We start from the raw sequence: 24,481 nt of genomic DNA on the forward strand, positions 1-24,481 counted from the left end.
TCATGTCATGGCCTCACCCTGTGGACCTCTGAAATACCAGATCCTGCAAAAGGTGGAGAATCCTGTTAAATCAGCACTTGTGTAAAAGCCCAGCCCTAGCCATCGTGCAGGGTGGTACATGGTGGTGAGAAAGCTGGTTTTTCTCTCTTTGCTGGGGGCTGGACCTCAGAGCATCAGGTTGCTCTGCACTGCAGCCCAGCAGCTGATGGGTGTGTGGGACTGTGCTGTTTCAGGCTGGTTTGGGTTAAAGTGAGCAGTGTAGAAACAAAAGCCATTGCCTCCCATCAAACTGCAGTCCCTCACCTAGCACTGGGTCCCTCACCTGACACCCCATACCTCCTGCAGCCAGGCTGGCACCTTGGCCAGCCTGCCCACTTACGTCCTTCACCTGCATGTGGACAGCTGATAGTGAAGCTAACTACATGCTCCTGATTTTCTCATATTAATCAATTCTTGCCTCCTCCCCCATCAGCTTTTCCTTTGTCGTCATCGCTTTCCCCACTCACTGTGCACCCTAGTCTCAGCCCTCCATTTATCAATATTCTGCTATTATTAGGTGGCCCAGAAATGCATGTGTGCTATAGCACTGGTACCACGAGAGCTGCAGGGCACATTTTTCTGTATTATTGACGTCCTTCCCCTCTCTGCTGTGAAAACATACTGAACCATCACCTTCCCATTCTCTGGCACCTTCAATCTGTAACATTGGCAAGGCAGAAAGATCCTTTTTCACCCTGCTTTTGACCGGTCCCTTTTCTCTGCCATTAGGAGTGATAGTGCTGGGTTAACAGTGATGGTGGGGGAAGCAGAAGTGGATTCTCAGTCTTGGTTTGCAGTGTCTGGGGTAGACTGGACTCATAGAGGGCTGAGCTGGCTTCTGAGTATACTGGCCTCCAAGCAAGCAACTAGAAATAATTGTGTTTGTGCTCGCATGGCATGCTACACTGGCTGCCCTCCAGGTGGTCTAATCCCATAGGGCTCAGGAGTGTTGAGGAGAATTGAGAAGCCTTGATTAAATTGTCACTGAGGTAGAAGTATTTTTAGTAGCAGTAGTATTTCTTTTTTTATATAAAAAGACATAGTAACGTAACCAGTTTCCTTTCTAGTGGTATTAAGGACAGCTGAAATCAGAGTAATTATTTTTAAGTAGAACATATGGTCACTTTTATGTCTGAGCGCGGTTCCATTGCTGGTTCTGTTTCACCCACTCCACTGAATTTTGCTCTTGACTTCTCACACAGTTTGGGCTAGCAGTGCTGGGACTGTTGTTTAGGCAGGTTTATTGTCAAAAACTCCCTTTTCAGCCTTATCTAGCTGGGAGGGTTACTGTCATGCAGGAGCTTGGCCACTGGAAGTGGGGCTGGAGGCTGAGGCTTTGCCACCTGCACAGGCATAACCAGCCTGGTTGTTTTGAACTTTTCTTTCATCATGCTTTTCTGATTCTGTTCTGTTCCAAACTACACCTATGGGAAAGGTATTTGCACTTGGTGCTTTCCCCAGTTAGGGGTGTTTCACAAAGCTGGTCATACCTTTTCTTCAATTGAAAAGCAGAAAATTGCTTTTCAGTTTAAAAATCCATGGACATAACTCCAAAAAGAGGCTTGACAAACCTTCACACGCTTTATAAAATGTTTCTCAGTGAAACAGTGTAAATTCTCGGTGTAAATCTTTCTTCCTTGTTGCTGTTAGACTCCTGCCATAACCACATGGGCACACGAGCACTTGGATCCGGTGTAAATCTGTTCTCCCCTACGCCAGCACTAGTCCCGGTGCAGCCCTGTGGCCATGGGCACACAGGGTACGGCTGCGGGGAAGGCTGAAGGAGGGACCCAGGGAGAGGGCAGGCACTGCGTCTCGTGCTTCAGCTGGGATATCTGCAGTTTCAAGTGGCTGTTCCCTCAACATAGCCTAAAGGCATTGCTTTTGCCATGGTGCAAGGCGTTTTAGCAGCTACCCATCACCAGAGAGAAAATCTTTTTCCCCCCACAATCCTGGTCCTTTTCACTTTCTCCCACCATTTCCAACAGCTCTGGTGCTCCTTGAATGCTTTGGATGAGCTGGTTAAATTTGCTATGCTAGAAAATATCTGCTCATCCTTTTTATTTTATATTTTTCTATATTTTTTATTTTACAGTTTTCTGAGCTGGGTGCCTTGCAGGGCTAGCAAGCTGGTTCAGCTGGAGCCTATGGCTGGGCACTGAGGCTGCAGGAGGTGGCAGAGAGGAGCAGGACCTTTCTGTTTGGGCTCGCCCCACGTTGTGGGGCCCCACATGATGCTCGTCCCCATGCCTCTCCCAGCTGGGTGGTGGCAGGCTCTGTGCGGCTGTGGCTGCGAGGCTGTGGGTCCCTGCATGAGCTAGGCAAAGACTTACTGCTGGCCCACCAGGGTTTAGTTATGCTTTGCAGATCCTCTGTCTAACAGCGTGGAGCGCGTGTATAGTGTGTGCTGGCACCTGCTCCACCAAGTCTGCAGTCTGTGGCCCCTGGAGAGCTCATGGACAGATACTGGCCAGCGCCCTGCTCCCTGTAAGCCTGTTGACACTGCCTTTGGTCATGGTGAATAAGCACTGGCTGTGACACTGACACCCTTCCCATAGACCTATAAGACTCATAGTGACCCAAGTTAATGTCACTTTTCTCAGATGCATGTGTTGCATTCATCTCATCTTCCCTCTTACATCCATCCCCGCAGCCCTCCAGGCACATGTGGCTTCTACAGTCCTCTGGCCTCTTTCTCTTGGCCTGGTGTGGGCTCGGGCCAGGGAGGTGAGCACACAGTGCAGCTCTGCGGGACTCTGCCTTCGTGTGGGAGCCTCTAGATCATGCACGGCAGGCATGAAAGTTGTCACTTTATCACTGGCTGGAGGAACACATCTTACCAAACCAGCTGACTGTGCAGCTGGAAGAGGTTAAAAATTAACCCGCAATAATATATGTGGGTAATTGACTTTCTGTTGTTTTTGTAAGTAGTGCCGGTGTCATTCAAAGAGACCTGTAGCAGGGCAGGGCAGAGGGAGAGGGAGGAATGGGGTGGGGATGGGCAGGAACTGGAAATATTTGTGGTTTATGATATAAAACAAAGAAGGCGGCCTTTGATTTTTGTGAAGGGGGAGATGCTTTGCTCATGTTCTTCTGTATAGCTCTGTTGAGAGGTATTTATATATGTTTTCCTCCATTACACCAAAGATATACTTATCTGCTTCATTTGCAGTGCCAAGAATGTCAAGCCTTCTCTTCACCATTCATGCACTGATCTTCCTCGAAGGACACAGACATGAAGAGAGGACTCTTTTGAACATCCCTGCCATGCAAGGACCAGGTGACTTCTCCTTATTTCAAAGACGCTTAACTTAGTGAGGCGCTAGCAAAACCGTCAGAGATTTAACACAAAAATCAGTTCCCCCACCAAGCTTCATTTTCACTGCACAGTTAACCTGGCCCAATCTCAAGCAGAGCCCTGCCCATATTTTTGTGACCTTGCTGATGCGGTGCTAATCTGTGTGTACCTGGCCATGGAGCTAGACTTTTCTGGTGCTCAGAGGCTGTGGGATTCTTTCGCAGCCACTTGGCTGCCACAGGGGAGCTATAGGAGGTGCACTGGAGAACGACCAGAATTCAAGTGATTTTTATTTAATTTTCCTGTCTGCAGTCACAGTGCAAAACAGGTAAGGTCCAGTCCCAGGTTCTGCCCTCTACAGCCAACCAGGTAAGCTGCTCTGGACTGGGAGCACACCCTGGCCCAGTCAGAGGTTTCTCTTCTGTGTAGGACAAGAGCCACTGATTTTAATTTGAGTCAGAACAGGAGTTAACTGTGCAGTGGAGAAATATCCCCAGAGCGGCTTCTCGGGATATCGTCATAAGTCTTCAGCTATGGAAAAACAGGGTGATAAGACCTGAATTTCTAGTGTTAAAATTGGAGATGAAAGATATTGCAGGTTGTTTTTTTTTAATTCCTCAAAAAGAAGTCACCTTTGAAGGTCACCTTTTAAGAATTCCTTGGCTGTTCCTGGCCAGACGGTATGTGAGAAGCAATACTGTGTTCTGTGAAAACAGCTCTGTAGAAAGGGAGCACTTTGTTTTCAAATAAAAAAAAAAAATCAACCAAAAAACAAGTCCCTGTGCTGAAAGGTCTGATTATGCTGGACCAAGCACAAAATCTATTACAGAGATATTAATTGCCTGCACTGTTTATGTAGTCACACATTACACCTGCTATTTCCTGTAGGAGTCTAACACCAGTAGTGTTTTCCATCCCAAACTGGATATGATGCTGAAATACCACACAGAAAAGGAATTTGCAAGGAACAGGCGTGAGCTGTGTTAAACCAATGACTTAACATGACTTAAAAAGAAAAAAGCCACCCAGGAAAACCAGATGATTAAATTTGCCACCATTCAATTAAAAAGTCATCCTTTCCTGTTGTTCAATGGTGCTGGGCTTTCCAATTTCACCAGTCTTTCCTGGGCTGAGTGACTCATGAACCTGATAGGAAAATGCACCTGTTTTTAGCCAGAGGTTAAAGCAGCTCTCCAGTTACCAGAGTAAACAAAGGATTTATTTCTGTCCTTAGCAGTTACCCTGCAAAGTCCAGGAACGCAGGAAGGCTGGCAGGAGCAATTAGGTTTGAGCCACGTTTGTTGAAGTCAGTAGAAGGTCTGTGAAGTCCATGGTAAGATGCTTGCAGATGCCAGTGGGATTTGGCCCATGCCTTTTGCTAGAGGGAAAATGGGAAAGAAAAGTTGGTGCAGTGATTGTGCTGGCTGCCAAGGACTTCAAGGAGCTGGAAGGTGTCTGCCATGGTGTGGGACACGTATTCTCTTCTCTGGCCCGGAGATATCCATCTGTACTCTTGGCAAAAGAGCAGCTGTCAGTCGCAGAGATACGATGGGTATATATGCATTCGAGACTATGAGACTGATCAGAGACCACAGTAATGGCAACCATGAAAGTGGCTAAAATATTTGGAAATGAGAGTGTTGGATGTATTGATATCATGGAAGCTGAGAGGTTCAATTAGCTGGGAGTCACTTATTAATCCCAGCATGAGAAATGGGATGTGTTTGATCTCCACTGGGGAGTGCTGAAAAGTGCAAACACAACATCAGCTTATTTCAGGTCAGCACTCAAGATGGTATAAAGACAAGATGGATTTTAGCCTTTATTTAACTGGATTTAATTACATGCATGAACTTCAAAGTGCCTAAGGCCTAATGGATGGTGACCTAAGGTCTGATTGAAGAAGCAACTACAACGTAAACCTTAAGCTTGTTTGTTAGACCATATGGCATGACTGGGCCGTGTGATGTTTCAGGGAGGGATGTTAGGAATAAAGCACTTGGCACATCCAAAGCATTTGCCAAGATTTCCAGCTTCACTCAGAAGAATCTGAACACCGACCTCACCTGCCCTCCGTACCAGTGTGGCTCAGGAGCTTGGCTGGGACAGAGAGGAGACAGTGTTTCCAACTACACCTCCCCGAAAAGTCTCTAGTGCCCTCAGATAGAGCATGCTGACACTTGGAGAAGAAAATAAACACTTGAATTTTTGGTTTGGAAGATCCATGAGGCTAGGAAATTCCAAATAACCAAATTTAAGGAAGAGGCAATCATCAAAGGCTTGTTATCTTAATTTAATTTTGTTTTAATTAGTGTTAGCATGTCAGATATTGTGACAGTCATCTATTTGTATTTGTGGCTGTGCTTGGTTTTGGAGAACCCTATTCTTGGGTCTGGATAAAGTACAAAGTCTCTCTTTCTTCTTTGGATAGCACAACATGTTTCCAAATAAAGTCTTGGAGAGCTACCATTAAAAAAATAGAAATGATCATAAAAAAACTGCTCATGGAACTAAGACCTGCTGAGACATGGCTAAATGTAATTGCTTGCGGCAGACGTTTATGGGAAAACTGAAAGTTTTGAAATGGCTTAATTATTGGATGAGCAGAAATGCTCAGAAATTAAAAGGATACAACTTTAGTATGCCACTACTTTAAATGACCGCAGCATGGTTCTGTCCATCGCAGGAAGTCTGTGCCATGTTGATTCACAGCCTGATCTAGCTTAGATGAAAAAGGTTGGTGTAACAAATCACCAGCTGGAATGTTTTGAATTTCCAGTGCCTGTGTGGTGCTTGGCATCCATAGAGAGCAGCCACCCCAGGTGCTCCCACTTTGAAGATGATCAGCTCCAGACCCCCACTTTCATCTTGGTCACATATCCAATTGAAAGGACCTTGACGTAAATGTGTCTGTTTCACATTTAAAAGAGAACTGCTTAAAAGCTGTTTAAATAATTTGTGCGTGCATCTAAGAATCTCAAAGCTTCGGCCATATCAATTAATTCTTGAAGTAAGCTCATGAGGTGAGTGTTATCCTGATCTATATAGGAGTTCAGTGAGGGATGGAGAGGGAATGTTTTGCTTTGTGTCAGTTCTGTATCAGGTAAAGCATAGCAGCTCTTACCAGCCTCTGTGAATCACCTCAGTGGGCTGACTAACGTCCACCTGCTTTGTCTCTGAACCATACAGCTCGGAAATGTCATATTCACATCCTCAACACATTGTCCTTCCTTGCCTGCCGAGTGCTACCCAGACACAGCGTGGTGAGGAAACCTGATGGGCTGCGTTGGCTCTGTGCTCAGTGGGGTGAGACTTGTTGGCTCCTGCATGCAGCAGTGGACCCAGATATGTTTATGGTGTAGTCCTGGGGTTCCTCCAACACATGCCCATTTTCTAGCAAGGAGGAGACCCGGGAACATATTTACATTAATGTCCATTGTCTCAGCCCCTCTCACAGCTCCTTCATAATGTCTTTTTGTTGTTGCATGCTGGGCTGAGCTTCCAGCTGGTGGCTTTTCCCTCTGCATCCCCCCGTCTTGGAAGTCCCTCATCAAGCTTCTCCCTGGGAAAGCTGTTTGTTCATAACACCGAGGCAGGGAGTCCCTGGCTCTGAGCCTGTCTCTGCTACCTGGCATCCCAGGCTGTGTGCAGCATTGCCTATACCCTCGGTGACTCGCTTGGGTCTGCCTTCACGGCCTGAGCCGGCTCACCGTGGGATCAGGCAATGACCAGCGCTGACACAAGGAGCGGGACAGGAGACCCTGACCAAGAAGAAGGGAGAAGTCACAGTGGCCTCAGCCTGGTCCTGTTGAAGGTGTCATGAAACTGCCCCCTAAGCCTGATCCTCCTTGAAGAGTAATCCAGTGTGGGAGTTCCACCAGGAGTACCAACACAACAAATTTGTTTTGATTTTCTACTATGACCTGTCTCTCTCAAGTGCTCCTTTTACATACGGATCACCCATGGACCCCACAAACTCTGTGGCAGCCTCCTGCTTTTGCTGTGCTTGAAAAAGTCTTAGCATTCAATTTTATGCCTTTAGCAAGTTGCTTTTCATTTTCTTGTACTTTATTGTAGTTTCACATCCCCTTTGTCAGACTTTGTGTTCTTTTCCCTTTTTCTTAACTCCCTATTTTTTGAAGAATTTGTTTTTACATCTCAGAAGTGTTACATAGTTTAATCACATTGGCTTACTTCTCCTTTGAATATTTATTTGATGCTGAGCCTGCTGTAGAGCGTCTTTAAACAATCTTATGTCATCTACAAGTGCTTTACTGTTTTTAGCTGATGATTTCAATGAATTTCCTCACTTTTATGTGATTCCCCTTTTTAAAGGTAAACATTTAATTTGGGACATTCAATCTATGTAGATCTTTTGAGAACTTGAGTCACTTACTTATCTTTCCCTCCCTGGCATGAAGTATTCTGACATTTATACTGTTTAAACCTGCTATAATAGTATTTTACTAATTAGTTCTTTCTAGAAAATTTCCCAGATACGTGTGTTGCCAATATCCTTATTTAAAGCCAGGCATTCTAGTTCATCTTCCTTTATTTTCAGATCGCTGCCATTTGTACAGAAATGGTTTTAAATGTGGTTGTAGGCTAGCTACCTATTTTCGTGTGTTTTGTGTGCGTGCACCTTACTTCATTGGGGCTTCATTTATAGGGACTGGTCTTCTCTGTTTTCCACTTATCATCTCCATTGCCTTCTGTCTTATCCTTTTTCTTAACAGAGAGATTTGAGAGTTTCAACCAAACTGCATGTTCTTCCATACCTCTTCCTAGTCTTCAATTTAAAACTCTCCTGCAATTCTAACTCCATTAAGTCCCAGCTCCTTTCTGTCTTGTTTACCTAGATCTCATCTTTTCTACATAGGCTCCACTTTTCTAAATATCTTTCCCCTTTTCTAATAAACCCAGTAACTTCTGTAACAATAGCCTTGCAAGCTTCGAACATTTATTTTGCATACACAGAACTATTTAATATCACTTATCGTTCACCTCCACGGTTTGAAGCGCTCTCCCTTGCCTGCCCACTTGTGCTCTTCCCTTTGCCACAGTTAACAGCACGATCAGTCATGCTGGAAAGTTACACCCAACCAATATTAGGAAATGCTCCCTGCTGCCTCGTAAATCCCTGGTGCCACCACTAACAGCAGAGGAGGAGGAGGCGGAGGAGGACGCATTCCAAGCATATGGACTCTCAGGCAAGTGAAATGAAGCCGAGTCGGTCACACACGCTGCTTATCACAGTCACATTTGCTCATGGTGAAATCTTGCCCACTCAACATCGGCTGGGAATGTCGCCATTTGCCATTCCAGTGGGAATTTTGTGCTCCTTGGAGATTTCAGCCTCACGCTGCATTTTGACAGTACCTCTGAGGCAATCGAGCAGCCCCCCCCCCTCTGCCCCAGCTGTGCTTTTCTTCCCGTCCCTCCTTGGTGTGGGCACAGATGTTCATCCGACCCATGAACAGCAAAGAACAAAGGATCACATCAGCCTTGCTGTGTTGTTAAACTACACCTCTTCCACACTGAGCGTGAGACGGGGTCTTCAGTATACACAGGCTTTGTATTTACAGTGTTTTCCTGTCCTTTAGATAGTTTTCTATCGTAATGCACAGGGCCCAATGAAAACTGGGGCGTACTGTCTTGATGAACAAGATGAGCACAGGCTAAGGGACAGGAATGTGATATATGCACAAGAAGAACAAGTCTGACGTCTCTCCTGTTCCCCTCTCTAGGTGCTCCCCAAAGCTCTGCACCGCATCTTGTCGCCATGCTGGCCTCCCTCTCATCCATGACCACAGCTCTGTGCGTCAGACATCACTCCAGAGCAGCACAGCTCTTTCCCAGGAGATAAGCGAGGAGGTTTTTTGCCTACACAACAGCTCTCCTGAGCTTTCCCATGCTGGGAGGGAGGGCGGGAGGGAGGAGATCCCGCTTCCTCCCTGTCCGAGCGCCAGCCCTGTGGGCCTGCCATGGCACTGCTGGGAACATCCAGGGGCATTGTGCAATTTGCAGAGGCGGTTTTTCATGCAGCCTGGCAAGGCAGCGTCTGATAATGGCTCTCCCTTTGTTTGTAGCACACAATCGAGCTCAGGATCTTCTCTCCAGCACAGGCAGCCCATGGTGTTATGTCCTGTACTGCTCTGATGACGAGAGCGGGGCTGTGCACAGGACAGGGAGCCCTGCAGCGCTTTCATCAGTGAATCACCTACCCTGAGTGCTAGGTAGGCACAAATCATTAGTGGTCTAAAAGGGCTGGAATAAGCTAGCTCAGCTCCAGTGGAAGTGCAGATTATGTCTTTTTCAGGAGGCATGGGAAACCCTTCTTAAGTCTGTTTTTAAACTTCTCGACTTTGGCTTCTGAGTAATGCCACTGATTTCATTTTCCAAAGGTCACAGGAGAATTCTCTTCTGCCATCTCCAAAGGGCATGACAAACGTTCCTCTAACAAAGTAACGAATTGTTCAACACAATGCACTTCGCAATTACCTTGCCATAAAGGTATTTACAGCAGGTACAGTAAGATAAACCAGTTTGTTTCCTATTGTTTTTCAAAGGGGAAAAAGAAAGGGGAAAGGCTGTAGCCATTTTGTGGTGCGTTTGAGGGATAAATGTAATTTGATGTCTTTACTGAATGCTTTCATGTGTCTTAAAAGGTATTTTAATAGACTTAAAAGTCTGTTTATAGACTATCCCTTTTAGAGATCGGAAATCATTCACTTCTGTATTCTGTGTACCTATTTAAGTTGCATCCAAATTTAAAGTTGTCCACGACATATTAATTCAGCACCTTTTCTGAATGCTCCTTCCCATGTAGTCTTTTTTTACAGGATCCTGTGCTATTTTCCCCAGTATCATTCTGCCTCCTGCATGATGCTCTTTCACATTTTGGACTCAAATTCCCTTCTAACACGGTGGGCAAAGGAGTCGGCCATGCAAGAAATTAGAAGCAAAGATTACAGCATGTTACTGAATGCAAATCTGTTACCCGTGCAAATCTAGGTCTGTTTGGCAGGAGGGAAACGAACCCTGCACCAGCAGCAGAGTGCTTGCTGGCCTGTGGGTTAGAAGCATGGTGTCACTGCAAATCTGGTTAGGCAAGTGTGCGCCTGCCTCCCTGACCTCTTCCACTTGGCAGTCTTTTCTTTGCATTTTTGTCTGAGAGGCTGATGTGGGAGTGAACAACGGAAACCAAACTGCCCCTTCAGCCCTCAAGCTGGTCCCAGTACATCCTAGTGCAGGTGCATTGGCTGGGTGAGGTGAAGGAGAGATTTCAGCGCTCCGGCATGTGGGTAGGTAAAGTCCAGTGCAATCAGCTGAGCATTTTTCACCAGCATGAAATAAAAATGAGGAGAACAGGGAGACACAGCCACATTTGATGTAAAGGCTGTCTGTGCCTATGTTATGGGCAGGTGATATTATCTACTTTTGCTGCAGGAGCAGAGGCAGTGTAACAGCTCTCTGGAGTGAGTATCCCGGGAGAGCACCTATTTTGTTGGGGCTGGGGGCTCAGATGTAGCCCCTGGCTAGAGAATAATGTCCATGCAGAATTTCCAGCTTCTCTTTGAAAGTCTGGGTGACCTTTAGCGCTCCTGCTATGCCTGTGCAAGCAGAACTCCCCACTCCAGACTTCTTCGGTTCACACACCACAAGTAAGAGAGAAGTTGTTGTAGGTAAAGCACCGAGAAATGAGTGCAAAGGAGAAAGGGTCTGTGGCTCTGCCACCAAGTTCTTGTGCAATCTTGTGCAAATCATTTCTCACATCTGTGCATCCATTTCCAATCTGTGATGTGAAAATAGCAGTACTTCATCTCACCCATGCCCTGTTGTCCTAAATTATAAGATCTTCCAAGAAAAAACTTCCTATTCCCAGGTTCATATACAGAGCCTAGCCCCATAGGGCACTTTTTCTGCTACCTGTTTCCTCATGTTGTGTCTGGGCTTTGCAATGACTGTCATGTAGGGTAAACCATGACATCTTTGGGTTACGTGCATTTGTATCCAGCCTCGAAACGTTATTTCATTCCCTGAGGTGTGTGCTGTTATCAGGCAAATGAAATGTCCCAGTCCCCTGGTAATTATTCATTACATAAGATTTAATGTGTGTGTGCGTGCAGGGCTGGCAGCTACAAGTGGATCCCACAGGAGAGGTCTGTGAGCCAAGCTTATGTCAGCTTTAGGGTAGGGATGGGTGAGTAACTGGAGTAAAAATAACAAAACGGTACGATCGGTAGCAGTTTGCCCAAAACTTAACCCAAAACCTTTTCTTTTCATCCCAAGGCCAAACTTACCACTCAGATCAGAAGGCTCTGAGACTTGGGGTGGATTTGCACCCACATCTAGAACAAATCACAGATCTGCACTGAGGCAAAGCAATGTTTGGGACCCAAATCCAGCTGCCACCTGTGACTGTTCGTTCTACACATACTTCCCCGAGGTCTGAATAATGTTTTTAGCTTCTTGCATTTCTTACACACTTGTTCCCTGTTTGGTACCAGGATTACTGTTTTCCTCCTCAGAAGACTGCCTCTGCAATATTTCCTGGCTGAGTAAGGGTGGCAGCCTTGGTCGCACCAGTTTTGACCAGAGAACATCTGGAAGTCCAGGCAAATACAGGCACAAACTAAGGAACCGCATGCAAAGACGTGGTGGATGTTATACCAAAGAAATCAAGTGAGTGGAAAGCTATTATTTGGCTGACAGTTAAGAGTGGGGGATTGGCGAGGTACACAAATCTCAGACAAAACCCTGTTCCTCTGGGAGTCCAGGCCTAAGGCTGGACTGGTTGATGCCCAGCTGTCCTAAATGGGTTGATGTAAGAACTTGACCCTGGTGGGATAGGCTGGACTTTGAGTCTTATTTAAAATTAGTCCAATACAGTACAGATGCAGCAAAGAGCTGCTTGGGAGTTGCGGGGAACAAACCTTTTCTTGCAGGATCCAGCAGCAGGGATGTAATGAAGGGGAAGAGCAATGGTGACATTACAGCTCTCGGGGCTCTGGAAATTCTGCCTGTTTGGCTTTTCTTGGTTTCCACCATCTTCTGTTCTCTCTGTCTCTGTTGTTCACCCACGTAATTATATACGATATTGCCAGCTAAAACTGCATCTGCCTCCTTAATAGATGGCTCATTATCTAGGGAGGGAAACAGAAAGGGCAAAAGCTTTTATGTGCCAACAGCACTGCTGAGATGTTCATGTGCATTACAGGAGAAGGAAAGGGCGTAACCCGTCTGTCCTAATTTATAGCCAGATGGGCTGAAAGAGTCAAGGTGTAATGAAGGTCAGCACAGCTGGGAATGGGGTGGAGGCAGTGCAAGGTTACTCTCTTGACATAAAGGCAATTAGTTCTTCGACAAAGTCCCTCTCGCATGCAGCAGAACAGAGTGAAGCAGTTGTCTCTGTATTTAAAAGTACTCCCGCAGCTTTGATGTTTTCCTCTTTTCTGGAAATGTAAGCTTGCAAAGAGGGTCTGGCCTCATCTAGGATGATGTATTGGGCCATGTGGTGCCTTGCAAATGGCATAGGCAAGCCTGCTGTTCTCTGTACTGCATCGTTCTGGAAAAGTCTCCTAATATTCTGGTTACTGCAGTAATGGCAACACACTGCTGTAATGCCCGGGTACCTGCCTGCTCAGAAATGCCATGACATCACTCCTTCTCATAACAATGGTTTTTGTCCAGTTTCGGCCACACACAGGATATTTAGCTATGAGTGAAAATGAAAAAGCAAATGAGAGAGAACAAGGTCTCCCACCAAAGCTCCGTCTCCAAGGACCTTAAAATGGGGAAGTGTGCAACCATACTAGCTTGAAAGCAACCCTTTAGCCCTGTGTACTCTTCGGTGTCAGATATATCCCATTCCAATCAGTATATTGTGGCAACCAACTGCAGACAGGTTTTTCTTTTATTGATATTTAAAATAAACACCTGTTTTGAACTCAGGACAGAGCTGTATTTGCACTAGGTATCAGGCCCAGTTTCAAAAGAGCTTGTGGCAGATATGTACTGATCTAAGCATGTGGTGGTGGGTTTCATGCTGCCGCCTATGCTGGCGGGAGACCAAAATGTTGCTGTGGGCTCCCCCAGCCATAAAAATCCATGAAGTTTTGCAGCTGTAGTTTCATTTCATTTCACTGTCTGACTAACCTTCTTACTTGATCTTCTTTTATTTCCTCTATACGTTTCCCGCACAGAAAGTCTAAGATTCCAAGTTGCATTTTGAGAAAGTTTTAAAATTAACTTCTCCATTTATGTGAGATGACCCTGGGTTTCGGTAATAAAATGTGCCAGGGGGAGGGGAGAGGGAAAGAGAAGACTTCTCAGTAGGGGGTGAGTGCTGATGACTTTAACAAAGTCACGGTGTAATATGCTGTTCTGCTGACTTCTGCCTTCTTTAATTACCTTCTGAATCCAGAGAAGCTGAACGGTGCCTCACCAGCTCATTATGTCCCCTGGGTTTGCTCTCCCCAACAACTAGGTGCTTTCCCTGCAGTCTCTGGAGGCTCTTTGTTGCTGCTCTGATACATCAAGCGTGGTTTTTTTGCACATCGATGTTTGTGTTTTCCGCACTGCTTGTGTTTTCCAATTCCTTGGAGCAGTGAGGATGCTGCTGAATTGTCAGAATCGCGGTAGGATGCTGACTTGAGGTTACTGTCAATGGCCTCATTATGTTAACAAGGGATATTTTAAGAAATACAAAAGATGTGGCATTTACTTTCTTGGGAAAGGGAGGGGAGAGAGAGAGAACGTGTGGATGAATGGACTCAGACTGCAGGTCCCCCCCACTGTTCAGTTAGAAATGACTGACTGGCTCTCTCCACATCATTTGTTAGCCAGAGCAACAATGGCTTCTGATTTGTATTCCCAGGCTGCTCACAGTGTGCTTGGCTCACGCATGCATGCAAGGCAATGCGACCCTTCCTCCTGAAGAGCTCCTCATCTCTGTCCTGGGTCATTTGGGTACCTGAAATGGGCACAGCCTTAGCAGACACAGCAATGGGGCATGCAGCATCACAGCATCTTCATACAGATGTAAGTCAAGGCTGCTGTGGTCTTGTGCCCTCCTTCGAGACAGCACTAACATTGGTGTGGCTGGAAAGCGAGTCATTTTGGGAAACTGAGCTGGGAGAGAAGTAATGCTATGAGAAAAAAAGTAACTAATTCCCTGTACGCTTGCCTTCTGGAGGAACATGGCTAGGTGTGGCCAGGGCTAAGGAGAAGATGGCACCCTAGTCTTCTCTGCTCACATGGGCTCTCTCCCTCCAGATATCCTTGAGGGAGAATATCAAAGAGGAGGATATTGCCTGCAAATCTTCTGTCTTAAATGAAATGGAGACCTGTGCACAGCCCACACCTCTGAATCAAAGGGAGCAAGTTCATTCCCTGTTGTCAGGCTGTTGGGAGGTAGTTGGCATACCCCTTACCAAAGGAAAATTGGTCCTGTCCTTACGCTTATCAGCTGAGTGGTGTTGTGTAAACCCAGATCAATAAGGTGACACAAATCCTATTCTACTGCCAGTATTCAGCAGCAAATGAAGCACCCTTAAGCTTAGCATATTATCATTTCATGCATTTACAATTAAAGACTTAGATAACATTAATTACTTTCAAGGTGACTCTTTACAATTGTCTCCTTGTAATGGAGTTTGTAACCAGTCCAGTGTGGCTTTGTCACTAGGAGAAATCGCAGACAATTTAACAATTGGATAGAAAAGGTTTATTCGACAGGCCTTGTGCTTCTTCTCTTAGATCTCCCTTAAGAGAAAAATAACTCCCTAGCAAAGAGCACATCCAACACTGATAGTGAACTTGTTAGGGAACTGTCTACAGCTGGGGTTTTTACTTTATTTTTGTTGCCTCAAGCATAAATATTTTAGGCACCCTGTTCTTCCGAAGACCCTGAGTGGATGAAATGTAGCAATATTACGACAAGAGCCGTACATGCTGGATGGAGTGACCAGATTCCCGTACCTACCTCTGACAGCTTTTTTCCATACAAAATGCTGAGAGAAAGGGGAACAAAGGAGACTCTAAATTCTACCACAAAACATCAGCTGCATATTTATTTATTTTCTACTCTGCCTTATGCCCAGCTGAAAGAGACCAACTGGGTCCAACAAAAGTGCTGGCCCCTTAACTGATGGAGGGACTGCAAAGCAAAACCTAGCATGCCACAAGGATCAGGATACAAACAGAGTTGGGTGGGATTTCCCCGGAGGAGATGCCACTGCCTGAGAAAGAGCCCTGTCACTCCTGCTCAGGCAAAGTGCTGATGTTGGTATGACAAGAAGTGGACAAGCTCTCTGGTCTGCTATCGCCTGGATACCTCAACCACAGCTTGCCCAGAATGGCTACATGAATTTTATGGTTGTACCTGGCCTTACAATATATGGACCAGGAAGCATTATCTTTAGAGGTACGTGCTAATTTATCCCACATGGGACAATCATTTTTGTTTTTCTTTCCCAAGGCAGCATGCAGGGAAGTTGATTGGTACTCACTGTAACACCGCTCACTGTGCTTGGGGGTTAAAGCACAAGCAATAAAACCCCCTTCGCTACACCCTCCAAAAACAACAACAAAAAGCTGAGATCTGCAGGTGGGTTGTTTTTGATGGATAGCCTGCTTCTGTATTTTGAAGCTTCCTACTGCCCACATTTTTCAGTTCTGTGAACTAGAAACCTTTGCTTTTACTCTTGGTATTAACTCTTGAGGGTCTTAGATATTGCTCTGACTCCCAAGAAGATGGGCTTCCTGGAAAACACCTTATATCACAAGATCTGTGGTGGAAGCCTTGTTTAAGCTACCAAATCGTAATGCAAAAAAACACAGGAGTTAGGTGGGAAATGTGCAACTCCCCCGCAATCCTTTCCCATTTTCTAACCAGCTCTCATTTGCTCCCTAGTTACAAGATCACGAAGCAGTTGTCCTCCCATTTCTGAAATATCAGCAAACCCTCCTTCGCAAAACTGAAAATGTTTTGAATAATAAAATGAAGAGTGAGATTTTTCAAGCTTGGCTGGGGGAGCAGAACGACTCGTCCTCACTACGACGAAAAGGGACTGGATCTCTGCCTTGCCTGGGCATCTCTGCTTGGGACATCATAGCTGGGACTTCTCAGTCTGTCACATGCCAAGAAGTGACAGCAGCAGAGGACCTCTGCTGTGAATGCTGGCCATGCGCAGACAGAGAAGGATCTGTTTCAAAAACAAAGAGCTCCTGAGCTGGTCTTCTGTGGGTGTCTGACTGCAGCTTGTTCAAATGTCAGTCAATCACCTTAGTTAACAACTCAACCAGAGAGGCAGCTGTAGGACTGATCCATAATAGGACTTCGTAATGCATTGGCAGCATTATTTTACTGCAGGTTTTATTACACATGGAGTACTCACATCACATCGGCTTGCCATCACATGAGGTGTTTATCTCCTGGGTGAGGATTAGCACAGCACTGTATCACGAAGTCTGTTATAGCTGAGTAAGTGGTTTTGTCTAATCCTCTGGAGATGGATTGCTGTCCTGAAGGGATTCCTGGGAAGGCTCTCTGCCTGTGCCAGGCTTTTAGATGACTTTCAATCAGGTTTTCAGGGAGCTTTTTGGAGTTTGTGCAGCTTTTCTGTGATGCAGTCTATCTCCAAAACATCTGGGCAGTGGTTGGGTCAGCAAGGACCATCACAGAGCTTAAAGACAATTGGTATTGCTGCATGAAGAAGACCCCACTGAGCCATTAGATGATCACAGTGTGACTCTGACAAGCGGGCACCCCAGTACAGGCTTCAAACAGGGTCCTGCCTGAACAGTTGTGTTTGCTGTTGATGTCTGGCACATATAGATGTTGATCCTCAACATACTCTTGTTTTGCATTAAGGCACCTTCAGAAGAGCAAATCATGTTCAGCACTGCTCCAGGCAGGCTCTGCAGTGGCAGGGCAGGAGTGCTGACACTGCACTGTCCAGGCACTTGGAAATCTGTTTCTTACTGTTTAGAATAAAGAGCAAACAGGAGCTCCTCAAAGTCACAGCAATTTGCATCCTATATCGCAGAATCATAGAATAGTTTGGGTTGGAAGCGACATCCTCTCTTCTTATTTTGTTATTAGCCACTTCGTGAAATTTTCTGGTCTGGGTTATGTAAGAAATATGGTCCCAGTTCACAGATCTCAAGTGCAGAAGAGACCTTTGAATTAAAGTTACTCAACAAAGTTTTCCAACAGGAAAAGAAAGCAAGCAGTGCCATTTTGTCTTAGAGTGACATTTCTAGATTAAGAAGGTCATACACAATGACAAAAGTATAAGGTCCTACACAATAACAGAATAGAAATTATGGTAGCTGCAGCAGAGGCCTTGATGGTGAGGAAGATCTTAAGCAGTCCAGATATAAAGCATATCCTTGGGGCCCTGGCAAGGATGCAAACTTCTCTCCCACACTACCTCAGTCACTCTTGAAAAGCCAAGTTCTGGAATTTTAAAAGGCAAAAATATTACAGCAACAGCAACAACAAACATGAAAATCAGATGTTAAATGATTACTAATGATCTTATAAATGTGTTGTATAATTGGGAGGAGGAGGAGGGAGAAAGAAGCACTCAACATTCTTCAGGTTTATTTTTTAATTATTCAACAATTATCGATTGGACTAAAGCAAACTAACACCAGGGTTTTCCAGCGAGGTTTCAGCTTTATAGTGGAGAAGGCATTGTGGTGTTTGGGGGAGGAGGGCAGATAGACTCCTGCAGTTCAAAAGAAGCCAACAGAAGAATCAAGTACCAAGACCCTGTGGAAAGACAGGGATTTTGCCTGGACAACTAATTTTAGCTTTTTTTTAGAACCCAAATGCCTGGACGATTGCAGTGTATATTGGTGGGCATCCCAGGGTGGTACCCACGGGGTGGTCTCAGCCCAGGCCGTCCCGCTAACGGTGCTCTGGTGCAGGTACGTGCCATGTGCTCTGCCGGTGCAAGCAGAGATGTGACAACCACATGAACGTGTGGCAGAGGCTGCATACATTTATCTCTCCGGTTCAGAAATAATCCAGAGAGATGATCAGACAATTGGGAGACATAATTGCTCTGGCAGCCCAGCTGGGCCACAGGATATTTGTGGGCAAGAGAGCTGCAGCAGGGAAATCAGGGCAGTTGGTGCTTCCCCTGTGCAAACGGCCGGGGCACGGATCCCAGCTCTGTGCGTGCAGCTCTCCTTTCGCTACCGGAGCAAGCTGTGAAAAGCGCTGGGCCTGGCCAGTTATTTAACTGTCAGTCATGAACTTTATCCTTGACCTTTCTGAAAAACTCTGTATTTTACTGTTGCATTTGGAACTGTGAAAAATGCAGGTCCCTTTTTCTCACAGCATTGCAAGTCTCGTTGTGGGTCATCTTGTCAAATTATTTAACCCCGCTCCCAAGTGTTAAGATTTTCAGGCCTTTTCCCCATTGACTCTGCTCTTTGGCAGTCTTAGAAATGAAAAAGGGATCATTTTTTGATGAAAATTTGAATGTTGGCAAAGGTCCCTAGAGTCAGAGTGAGGGAATCACTGACTTACTGGGAAAGTCACATGCGACAACTAAATGCACATATTTAGGCAGTAATTTAAGTAGTTTTTTAGAAATCAAGTTGCTCTGCCATGTTGTCTGTGCTCTTCTAGGTCTGGCTGGTATTCTTCTGCTATTAAGATCAAAACACACCTTATTTGCTGCAGAAAACAAAGGCGCGTTTGGGATCATTACAGCTGGTGTTGCGTCCAGGCTGCTGTTCTCCACCGTTTCCTTTGGAGATGAGGCCGGTTTGAGAGGGTCCCCCCACCCCGAGCCCTGCTCTCCTCCTGCCCACCCGCTGCTGCATGCTGTCCCCCCCGCAGGGCACCGCGGGGGGCCTGCGCTGTGACCCTGACCACTGACATCACTGGAGGGGTTTTTTAGGAGGTTACAAAGAGTGGTTTAACCTGGGTCCACAGAGCATCCCAGTGAAAGAAATAACACAGCAAGTCAAAACAGATCATTTTCTGCTGGATTAATGAGTTGACGCAGGTCTTACAAGTCCCAAAGACAACGCAAAGGAGGCAATGGGAACTTCTCCCAGGAACCGGGATAGTGATGGGGATGAGCAGGGATGGGAGGAGGAAGAGCATTTCCCGCTTTCAGTCGCAGCAGCTCCACCATGACATGTCATTTCACCCTCTGTTGTGCCGTTGGGGTTGAAAATAGCCCTGCTAAATAAAACAGGCTGTGGTTTGAGCTTAGATGGATTTTTGTGTGCGCGAACCTGCATCAGCTCCAGAGTGCAGCCCCGCCACCGCTGCACTGGCCCCAGCAGAGGAAGTGATTTGGGGATGGGGGAAGCAAAGGGGGAGGGAGTGAGCTGGCAAGGGGTGTGCTGAGCCGCAGGGAGAGGGAGGGGGGATTCCTCTAACCCCCTATCAGTCAGTCATGACATCAGCCATGTCGTACAGACCACTTTCCTGCCGCAGAAGCGTGCAGCCTGCCTCGCCCCGCTCTCGCCGGGGCTGTACGTGGTTTCTCTCCGAAGCTGCGGGGTCTGACGCAGTCGATGCGCTCTCCCGGAGCAGTCGTGCTGCTGTGGCCCCACTGTGGGATGCTGTGTTCGGGACCCCTCTGCGCACGCCGGTCTGACAGATCTCCCCTGCTGTTGCCGTGACAAAGGCAACGTAGGCGCTGATGTGAGCCGGGCTGCAAAACCTGGTGTGCGACTTCCTCTGGAAAGTGGAGGCAATCGCCTCCTCCTCCACCGCTGGTGACAAGTGCGGTGACCCGAGCCAGGCCTCCTCCCGCTCACACAAAGGGGGACTGACCTTTGGGACCGATGGTAGGGTCTGCTTCAGCCAATTAAGCCGAGACTTTCTGGAGGTTGTGCTGTAGTCAGTCTCAAGCTGTAAGGCTTGAGAGGAAACACGGGGTGATGCATTAAAGCTTACGCCTTGCAGGAGGTCAGACTAAGTGATCTGGTACTCCACTGGCCTTCACCTTTAACGTGGGAGCAAGTTCAGTTTTCATTTCACTGCCAGTTCCCATAATGAACTGTCCTCAAAATATTTCTATCACAGCCCTCATTGCAGTCCAGGCCTTGATGCAACTGAACTTTGAAGAGATTTGGCCCTACTTGTATTGTGGCTTATTTTGGTATTAAAAGTAATTTTAATTTCTAATTTGTGATTCTTGTTACTGCTGCCAGTCCCTGGTCCTTTATACATCAGTGCAATACCTGAACAGTGGATAATCTGAACATGTTTAGCTTTGCCTCGTGCCTGAGAGGTAACGGAGTCCTTTTCACCCCATTTGATAGCTCGGGAAACGGAGGCACAGACAGACCATTTTAGAAATAAGCTGGGCATTAACTAGAGGCCTGGGTTTACATCCCTGCTTGACTACAGACATGCTTTGTCACCTCACTTATGTGTGTGTGTGGTTTTTAATCTGGTCTTAAGTGCCTACATATGGTCTTAAATACCAGACTCTCATTGAGTTAATGTAAGGACCTGGGATCTCAGACAGCTTTTACTGGTATATCGGCACTTTGGACAAAGCATCAAATACTTTTTTGTGTTCTTAGGGGAAAAAATTACAGTCAGAAACCAAACTTTCTCAGGAAATTTGCGGCCCAAGCAGGAGAAAGGACCCAGGCTTCCTGAGCTCCAACCCTTTAACCTTTCTTCCCCTACCTCCAAACCTGTCTGAGAGCACGTGCTTGGAAGGATGCATGTTTAGATACAGCACAGACCTTTATTCTTCTCTCCTCACAAGCATAAACTTCTAGGAGGTCGTACATATGTTTGGCAAGAAAGTCACGTCACTTAACATACCCACTTCGTGTACGTAGACAGTATGTCGGGACCAGGACTGAATGTGTGGGTCTGGGAAGAGAAATCCCATCTGTGCAGCGGAGCAGGAGCTCGATTTTGTTTATGATTTCTTCCCACCAGCTGGTCTGGATAATTACATCACGTATCAAGCCAAGTAATCCCGCTTTGTGTCATATGTAAATTCATTTACAACCATCTCTTAAGGCAAAGAAGAGGTACACTGCATGTCCTCCTTTGACTGTACTTCTTTTAAGAGTGCAATCAGCAAGTTATTAATTAGCTGGTTAGCTAACAGTCTGAGAGGAGGCTGTGCCTGTTTTCCTTCTCCCCAGACCATACATCCTGCCCCTGGGAATTGCTGAGCTCTCGTGTCAGGATGAGACAAGAAGGTAAGGGGAAAAAGAATAAGGTCAACCATGCTCGCTTCCCCGCAAACAGACATCGTAAGTTATGAAGACAAAACCCAGGGGAAGGGAGGACTCCACGAGAGAGGGGCAACAGGTGGAGGAAACATGAAACACATCCCAGCAAATCCATTATGGACAAGTATTAGCACTTCATCTGCAGCACATGACATCGTATCACTGTTCCAGCTGCTGAGGCTTTGAACCGTCTTGTGAAACTTGTTCGAAACCCTGGAGGAGGATTTAGCTCCTAAAGCTCTCCAACCTGTTTCAGCAGGGTTTGTGGGCAGTTAACAATTATTGGCAGGACAAGGCTGATGACCTAATGCCTGCGCTGGCATGAAGGAGACAGGCTGAGGTTGTGATTTAGGCCTCTTTTTAGGAACTATTAGCAAGGGGGAGCCTGTTTGCCTTTTTTCCCTGTAAAATACAAAGCAAAGATGCAAACCAACACACACATACACACATGTGGGTGATTGAGTTGTTTGGCTCTTGGTGCCTTATCCTGGGCACCTGCTTGCATAGCTGTGACATTCAGAGGTGCCTTTGGGATTTCATGTACTGCAAAGACATGTCATGTATTGTGTGGCATCCTCGAAAATCCCCGTGCTAAGCAGAGCAAATACGAAGCTGAAGAGCAGGTGGTGTTGGAAATGAAGAGGCGGAAGGGAAGGGAAGGGAAGGGAAGGGAAGGGAAGGGAAGGGAAGGGAAGGGAAGGGAAGGGAAGGGAAGGGAAGGGAAGGGAAGGGAAGGGAAGGGAAGGGAAGGGAAGGGAAGGGAAAAGCTTTTGCATGCCATTCAGGATAAGATGGATGGATAGAGACACCATGGGAGTATTTCAGAAGAGGGAGAGCAAGGCTGGTGAGAGACCAGTAATGCTGTAACAGGAAGCCAGTGCCATTTGTGAGCTTGAGGAAGGAAGTATAAGGGGTGTAAGTCTTGAACGCAATGCTTTTTCCTTCTGGAAGAGAGTTCCCCTTTCTTAGTGGTACAACACCGTCTTTCCCGCCCAGTTCCCAGACTTCAGGCAGTGCCTGTGCAACCAAGTGATCTTTGCAGGGAGAATTATAGATGGTCTCATCTGATACATGCAAAGGAAGAGCGAGGCATGTCCTAAAGGTACGGAGCTGGCTGGCCACATTGGGGTTTGACATCTCCCGTGAACCCAAATGCTTCATGTTGAAGTGAAATGGGAGCTCACAGGTGGTTTGCTGTGATAGAGGGGAGAGAGGAAGCACCGGTGTCCTGTTCTGGAGGGAAGGGTCTGGGTAAGCCTGCAAGCGCTGAGCACAGATAGTTAGCAGAGCGGTGTGATGCTCCGTACCACATGCCGTGAAGTCAGAAAACCCCAGAGGACTGCCAGCTGCTGGGAAACACACTCGCAGTGACGCTGGAGTCAGCCAGCCTGTGAATAAAATCTCCAGCTAATCATCCTTCAATGACAGGACTCGGTATGCGTATCATTGGGGGATTCCTGCTTTCATAGCTCATCTCAGTTGCTTAGTCATGTTTGATTTCCTGGGCTGAGGTGCAACTTAATTTCCTAGAGTATGTGCCCGACTATATTCTGCAGGTAGCTATTCTTGATGTGCTTTGCTCCCTCGATTTCTTCTGATGGGATGCTTTAGAGTAGGGATAAAAAGAAACCAGATTCCACCCCATTGACATCTGCTTTTGTTTTAAACAGCAACAAATTTAATTGCAAACTAATTTAAATTTGCTTGTTACAGAATTTTTTTTTTAAATTGGGACAATTAAATATTTTGTTTTAATAACTGGAAACGAAGACATAAATCACTCATATTAAAAATATATCAGTGCAGGACAAAAGTGTTAAAGTTAAGAGAAAATTAATCTAAATTAAAATGTTGAAACTTAAACTTCACTGATACTTTCTTTCTTTTGGGATTTTTTTTTCCCACAAAAGAATAATTTGGCAGGTTTCAAAATAAGTATTCACCCTTATTTAAGAAAGTCAGAAAGAGATGAGAGGGGTGGAGAGACCTTGAATCAGCAGCAGTTCTTCATTCCAGTTTCACTGTTGGCCCCTGCATCCCTACCCTGGATTGAACCAAAATCCCAATTATTTGTAGTGGAGATTCTTGTTGGAGGCAGATCAGGATTTATCCTTCCCAGCATGAACCTATTCTAAAATGACATTGAAACCTGAGGAAAGGAAACAATCTCTATTTTCAGCAATGGTCTCCCTTTGCAGGGCAGAGAGAAGAGGTAATGAGCAAAGGCGCTCCACCAAGGCTCTGAAACGGGCTGGCGTAGGTGAGAGAAGGGCACCTTTCTGTCCCAAATGGACTTGAGCTCTTCTGAAGATCTGTTTTCATCCTTCACTGGGAGCCACCAGCTGCCGAAGTCGTTGCTGAAAAGCCAACCTAAGGTGCTAAAACTGCATTTTAACATCTCTAATAGAAGTGACTGTTTTTCACATGTGCTGATTTTGCATGATGAACAAAGCCATGGATGGACATCACCTGGGCTTCTGTAGTGGTGGTGGCGGGTCCTTATGTCAGCGTGTTTGTCACAGGACAGAGCAGGGCATAAGCAGTGAAGCTCCTCAGGGTGTGGGTGAAGAATAGCAGTCAAAGGGTTTGTCATGCCCTCTTTGATAGCCGCTGCCTTGTCAGGACCTGTGTGTCTGATGGAGACATGGGGTGGCTGGCTAGGCTTGAAGCCTGAGACAGAACAGCCAAAGGGCAAGGGCTGGTTTACAAACAAGCCTCCAAATGCCTCCGAAGAGGGAACGTGTGTCCTCTCTCTCTCTCTCCAAGCAGATTCCTTGCTTTAACAGCCCCATGCAGCAGCAGCTCAGCCAGAGCCACTCACCCTCAGAGAGGGTCCATCCTTGGCTGCTCAGGATGCTTCTAGGTCTGTGCAGACAAGACACTGAGCAGTCTTGATCCCCT

At 46.3% G+C, this 24,481-nt stretch overlaps 1 long non-coding RNA gene across 2 annotated transcripts; it reads left to right on the forward strand.

Moving 5' to 3' along the window:
• The first annotated feature begins 9,453 nt into the window (after window positions 1–9,453).
• LOC148054851 (uncharacterized) lies at window positions 9,454–15,734 on the forward strand. Of its 2 annotated transcripts, XR_015706707.1 has the most exons (5): window positions 9,454–9,573; window positions 9,742–9,863; window positions 11,848–12,022; window positions 14,217–14,380; window positions 15,212–15,734. It is a non-coding gene; the product is annotated as an uncharacterized LOC148054851 (long non-coding RNA). The 2 variants fall into 2 exon arrangements; XR_015706708.1 differs by lacking the exons at window positions 9,454–9,573; window positions 9,742–9,863 and adding an exon at window positions 11,671–11,786 and having other exon boundaries at window positions 11,872–12,022.
• The last annotated feature ends 8,747 nt before the right edge of the window (window positions 15,735–24,481 follow it).

This window comes from Nipponia nippon, unplaced genomic scaffold (genome assembly GCF_047370975.1).
Source record: "Nipponia nippon isolate SJK-2023a ecotype South Korea unplaced genomic scaffold, ASM4737097v1 scaffold_3, whole genome shotgun sequence".
Lineage (NCBI taxonomy): Eukaryota > Metazoa > Chordata > Aves > Pelecaniformes > Threskiornithidae > Nipponia > Nipponia nippon.